Source organism: Salvelinus sp. IW2-2015, unplaced genomic scaffold, assembly GCF_002910315.2.
Source record: "Salvelinus sp. IW2-2015 unplaced genomic scaffold, ASM291031v2 Un_scaffold16582, whole genome shotgun sequence".
In the NCBI taxonomy this organism is placed as follows: Eukaryota; Metazoa; Chordata; class Actinopteri; order Salmoniformes; family Salmonidae; genus Salvelinus; species Salvelinus sp. IW2-2015.
Genome location: NW_019957657.1, coordinates 52,270 through 58,697, shown reverse-complemented (window position 1 = coordinate 58,697; position 6,428 = coordinate 52,270). Strand labels below are relative to the sequence as shown.

Sequence of the window (6,428 nt, the reverse complement as noted above, 5' to 3'; positions counted from 1 at the left end):
GAATTAGCATGGGATTTAATTTGTATTTTATTTAACTAGGCAAGTCAGTTAAATGTTTTATTTATTTATTTACAATGATGGCCTACACCGGCCAAACCCGGAGGACGCTGGGCCAATTGTGCGCCGCCCTATGGGACTCCCAATCACGTCCGGTTGTGATACAGTCTGGATTTGAACCAGGGTGTCTGTAGTGACGCCTCTAGCACGGAGATGGATTGTCTTAGACCGCTGCGCCACTCGGGAGCTCAGATGCTTTTTGCTCCATTGTTCACATTTTTATAGGTGGCCCACTGAGAATATGCTCGAAGTGTGGCTTTAGAGCAGCCTTAGATAAAAGTCAAAATAGAGTTGAATTGAAAAGTTATAAGAGCCAGTGTCTTTAATACCAGTCTCCAATTATATAGTTACTAGTTTGTTCATACAACCATCTGGGCAGAAGTTCTGATAGTAATGCTTTTCGTTTACAGAAGACAAATATTAACCAAAGCAAAAGGTACAGAACATGTTCTTAAGCTCAGTTCATGTCAAACATTAAAAACTATCAAATGTGCACCATTTCCCTAATTAGTTCACTCAACACTTTTTCTATGAATTGTGCCTGTATTGTGTTGCCTGGCTACCCAAACTCCTTGCTCCGACCAAACGCTACGCCACGCTCACGGACGTTAGTTTCTTCTCTGCAATGAGTCTGGGTCAGACCTAGGAGTACCTCCTGACGATTTCTAGGCCGTCTGATACTGATCGGTTAGAGATGAGCCAATCGCTGATGACGTTGTTTTGTACAACACCCCTCATTTTGACGTCACCACAAACAACTTAAATGATGTCAGTCTCAGACTGAAGTACGTAGCGAACGACAGAGCAGCAGAATAATTCAGTCATCAGACAATGTGTTGTGTGTATCGGTGCACACTCCCTCACTCCCATCCCATTTGAAAAGGGTTTAGGGGGCAAGAGGGTCCAGCAAAAGCAGAGGAACATTTGACCTGAGTAAGAAAACAAGATAACACTTGCTGTATTTCATGACATTGTCTCCTGACTCTGCCTTTTCGACCCCACCCCTCTTTTCTATCCTATCCTCTTCCTAATGCTAAATCCTTCTCCCTTCTGTCTCCTCCCTTTCCACATCCTTTGATTTCAACAGTTCCCTTTCTTCCCAGGCGGCCCGATCCTCCTCTCCCGCTCGTTGGCTGAGTGACTCACTACGTGCTTTATTTATTTATTATTTCACCTTTATTTAACCAGGTTGGCCAGTTGAGAACAAGTTCTCATTTACAACTGCGATCTGGCCAAGATAGAGCAAAGCAGTGCGACACAAACAGAGTTACACATGGTATAAACAAACATACAGTCAATAATACAATAGAAAAAGTCTATATACAGTGTGTGCAAATTAAGTAAGATTAGGGAGGTAAGGCAATAAATAGGCCATGGTGGCGAAATAATTACAATTTTGAAATTAAACACTGGAGTGATAGATGTGCAGAAGATGAATGTGCAAGTAGAGATACTGGGGTGCAAAGGAACAAAAAAAAACGATATGGGGATGAGGTAGTTGGGTGCGCTATTTACAGATGGGCTATGTACAGGAGCAATGATCTGTAAGCTGTTCTGACAGCTGGTGCTTAAAGTTAGTGAGGTAGATATGAGACTCCAGCTTCAGTGATTTTTGCAATTCGTTCCAGTCATTGGCAGCAGAGAACTGGAAGGAAAGGAGGCCAAATGAGGAGTTCACTTTGGGGGTGACCAGTGAAATATACCTGCTGTAGCGAGTGCTACGGGTGGGTGCTGCTATGGTGACCAATGAGCTGGGATAAGACGGGGCTTTACTTAGCAAAGACTTATAGATGACCTGTAGAGCCAGAGTGGATGGAGTGAGCTGGTGCAGGACGGGAGGTGATGGGTTGGGGTGCAGAGCCAGAGTGGATTGAGTGAGATGGTGCAGGATGGGAGGTGATGGGTTGGGGTGGCACTGTTGGTGCTGGCCAAGGTGTTGATGGTGAGGTGGAGGGTAGCTCCTCCATGGTGACAGAGGGTAAAAGCTGACTCCACAGTCCCTCTGCTGCTGGTGGGGGACCAGACTGGACATTTCTCCCTGAGAGAGACCTGGGGCCTGTTGCACAAAAACTAGGATAAGGGATTAAGCCAGGATATCTTGGTGATCCTGGCTCAATTGATCCGTAATCCGGTTGCACTAAAGATGGATAGGGGGCAGGAGGATATGTTATGGTATAAATTACCATGGAGATTTATTCTGTGGAGCTAGCCTGCTCCAGACCAGGCTAAATTCCAGGATCTATTTAATCTCATCCCTAATGTCAGTCAGCAGTCACCACAAATGGAAACCAATAGTTATTTCACTGCTCACTATACATTGTTATCACATATAACTAGACCCACTGTTATTATTTAAACGTTTGTGATCATTAATTTCAATGATTTGGATAAAAAATATGATTTTTAGATGATGTTGCTATCATTAGATAATTTACAGTTTCCCATAGACTATAAGCTATATATAAAATGATAGAATATTAGGGCCACAGAGGGGAAAAAGTCATAATATTGTAACCAGTTGTTTTAAAGGAGGACAGTTGTTAAAATGACAGATGTGGGGCATTTCGTGAAATTGCTTTCAGTTGGTTTCATAAACAAAGACATGCTGATGTGCCAGAATATTAAGTATCATATTAAGTATCACATTGTCATAAGTATCAAAACTGTAAAAAAATATGTAGCTTTTCTGCAGAAAGAACCAGCCTCATAAATTTATGACTTTATCCTTTTTCTTCAGTGTGGCCCTAGTACTCTGTCATATAAACAAATACACATTCCATATGAATATAAAAACACAATGTGTAACATTATGTTCCTTTATTGAATAAGGACAAAACAAAGCAGGTAAACCATCAGCTCCTTTCGAAACTGAAGTCACAGTGACTCTACAAGATGGAAAGCACAGAATCCAAGCATATTATACAAAATGATACATACACATTCAAAGGTCTGTATATAAACACCCTGCATGTCTGCACACTAAAATAAATGCAGGACAAATCCATACACATCAACTGAACAGACAAATGAATGGATGCAGTAGCCTCCCTGCAGCCTTGTATTACACACAGTATACCGCACAAACATCATAAGAGGCCAAATTCGTCAAAAAACGAACCCAAAAAACCCAAATTCCTCTGCCACCGCAGGACATATTTAACCAAAATTGAAAGCACACATACTAACTAAATAATTCAACACATATTGGTCCCTCAGCAGCCGACCACTGTCGTCATCAGGGAAGATTGCCGGATTGTCCCAGTCCATGGCTGGTGGCACTCTGGGGCCCTCTCCTTCCTCAGGCAGGCCACATTGTGGAGGACAGCACAAGCCACAGTAATATCACATGCCCTAACAGGGCTGACCCTTAATTTGTGAAGGCAGTGAAAGCGTGCCTTCAGGAGGCCAAAGGTCATTTCAACTCTGGCCCTGGTCCTGGCATGGGCATGGTTGTAGGCCTGCTGTGCTTCCTGGGGGTCTGTGAAAGGTGTCAGGAGAAAAGGCTGGCAGCCATACCCCCTGTCTCCCAGCAACACACCAGAGAATTCACCTGTCAACACAAAATCTCATCATTACTACCTCATAAACACAGTGATATTCTTGACACAGCCATGATGGTTATAAATAGGGGTTGTGTGGCTTACCTTGTGATAGGCACTGATGATTTCAGAGGCCCGAAAGATTCTGGAGTCATGGACTGAGCCAGGCCATTTTGCCACAACATTGCTGATCACACAGTCAGCATTGCAGACCATCTGAAATCATAAGATGAGGAATATTACACCAATCAATGCACATCACTGGCAATGCAGAGTGTTCGTCAATGGACAATATCAAAAAGTTATGTTCACCTGAACATTAATGCTGTGAAAGGATTTCCTATTCCAAAAATCGGCCTCATGGGCACCTGAGGGGGCTTTTATCCTTATGTGTGTGCAGTCCACTGCACCAATGACATTGGGGAAACCTGTCACACAAAGTAATGAGTATCCTACTATGTGTTAACAGTTGTCCTGTAATTTGTAGATCCTCTTACCTGCATCCTATAGAACTCCTCTTTGATGTCACAGAGTCTTCTGTGGCCAGGGAAGGAGATGAAGACATCTGCTAATGCTTAGATAGCCAGACACACACTCCTTATTGTGCGGCAAATTGTGGCCTTGTTCAGCTGTTCTGCATCCCCACTGAGTACAGGAGGCTCCACTAGCAAAAAAGCGCAAGGCACACAAACCTTTGCTCCCAACTCAGTGCATGGCTCCGTGCAGTGCGGTGCTTAATCCTGGGACCCAGTAGTAGATACCTGATGCCATCTGCAGAAAACCTGTATCTTTCATATAGATGGTCATCGGGAAGGCCAGTGGGTCCAACCGGTCCCTGAAGACCCTTTCTCGCCTGAAGGCTCTCCTCAGCACAAGTGCTTCTTCATCCACCACATCTCGCACGAATGGGCATGCCATTGTCAGAGCAGAAAGGAACACACAATTTTGGGCCTTCATATAGGCTAGTGGCCACACCTGGTGCTGGGGGGTGGGCAAAAGAGGGCGATGCCTTATAACGATGACTTGGTTGTACTGATTGCTGGGAAAATAAAAAAACTTAGAAAGATGCCACCGTCCTGTGTGCTCACAATAGAGGCTCAATAGTCATGGCTCACTTGACTTTACGAGAATATACCAAATTTTATTTGAGCTGTGTCATCTTCTTGGAGCTGGGGAGGAAAGAAAAATAATGATTAATACATTTGTGTTACAGTTAGCATACAGTGTACATTGAAGGCATATCTCACCTCCCTCTCAAGTTTTTTTATTTCAAGGTCCAGTTTCCTAATTGTCCTCTTTTTTATTTCGGACTCCAGTGCAAGATTTTCCATCTTTTTCTTCTTGTACTGAATGTCTATGTCTGCCAGTTCTATTGGCGCCGGAGGTGGTTGCCATACAACTTTCTGATAGCTTGTGAGCTCTGTGAACACAATAACAATTAGCGCAGCTGGAATTTGGCAGGATGTGGTGTCCTTTTATTAATACGCACTATGTTGCCAGGCTGGTTTTCCCACTGTATAGCATCTGGGTCCTGTAAAAGAAATTAGATTTTTTGATTTTGAGAGGACTCCTCACCATTGTAGAGTAAATAGTACATTTCACAGTCTTAACATGATACCTCATGCCTTCTGGAATCCAGAGAGATGGTCTCCTCCTCATCATCGTCTCCATCATGTGCTGTTGCACTGGGGCCTTCACCCTATCACATTTAATCGGATTCATATTGAGCTAGTAGACAAGACATGCCAGGCCTACAGTATGCCTTTGATGGAGTACTCACTGGATCAGCATCGTCTGGTGCTTGTGCTGGTGGCTCTAACAGGAACACAGTGCTGCCAACACTGCAAGGCAATAGGTAAACCAAAGTCAGACAGTCCAAATTGATTCAATATGAATGTGGTTGTATCCCTGTAGAGATGGAAGGACATACCTTGAATGAAGCGGGTGGCATCTTGGGAGGAACCTATGCTCGTCTCTTCCCCCCAGGGATCCCCTCTAAGACGGGCCTGCCTTTATTTAGCTCCAAGGCCATGTCCTCTGCTGGGGTAAGGTCAGCCTTTGGTGACCCACCACCCGTGCCTTGTCTGTGGGTATTCTTTTTCACTGCTAAAACAGTACAGACAATGTGTGAGCAGGCACCTTCTGGGTACAATATATGCTTGTGCTTTGTTAAATATTAGTCAGGGACCATACATTCTGCAGAATGTTCTTGTATTTGATTTTGACCTGCTGCCATGTCCGTTTTGGCCCGTTCATGTTAATCTACACACACCACAACACACACACCACACAACAACACACACACCACACATTTAATGGAGTCACACTGCAAAAAATTACTTGGTATTTTTGTCTTGTTTTCAGTAAAAATATCAAAAAATGTATCATAGCTTTATACAGTGTGATGGAGTTACTTTACACAATTTCACTCATATCTGCAGTGCATTTCAATTAAAAATTTAACCGTTTCATAATTACAGTACAACTGCATTTTGGAGATGTGAATTAAATATTTGAATTGTAATTGTGATGTTTCAGCGGAGCGGTGAGTGTGTAATTGTGCACTACTTAACGCATTCAGGCGGTCTGCAATACTTTGCCACGCTTTTTCTCTTTGCTTTATCACTGTGGCGGTGTTGCCTTTCTTCTTAATTATATCTTTTACCTCCTCGTATGCCTCCATGAGGATTTGTGCTTCCGACGGGGAAAAGTACGCGGCTCTAGTTGCCATGGTAAATCAGTTAATCTGTGATCTGTGGCGGGGTCTATTTGAGTGAGCCGTGAGCGCGCACCTATCCAGGATTGGTTTCACCTGGCTTAATGAATCCGTGT

General features: G+C 43.6%; 2 long non-coding RNA genes across 2 annotated transcripts; both read right to left on the bottom strand.

The window, feature by feature from the left end:
- Positions 1 to 2,838: 2,838 nt before the first annotated feature.
- On the bottom strand, positions 2,839 to 4,221 carry LOC139027488 (uncharacterized). Its single transcript, XR_011479577.1, has 2 exons — positions 3,702 to 4,221; positions 2,839 to 3,607 (listed from the first exon to the last, which is right to left on the bottom strand). It is a non-coding gene; the product is annotated as an uncharacterized lncRNA (long non-coding RNA).
- Positions 4,222 to 4,726: 505 nt separating this feature from the next.
- On the bottom strand, positions 4,727 to 5,435 carry LOC139027487 (uncharacterized). The gene is made up of 5 exons (XR_011479576.1): positions 5,377 to 5,435; positions 5,215 to 5,295; positions 5,086 to 5,127; positions 4,844 to 5,016; positions 4,727 to 4,765 (listed from the first exon to the last, which is right to left on the bottom strand). It is a non-coding gene; the product is annotated as an uncharacterized lncRNA (long non-coding RNA).
- Positions 5,436 to 6,428: the final 993 nt, after the last annotated feature.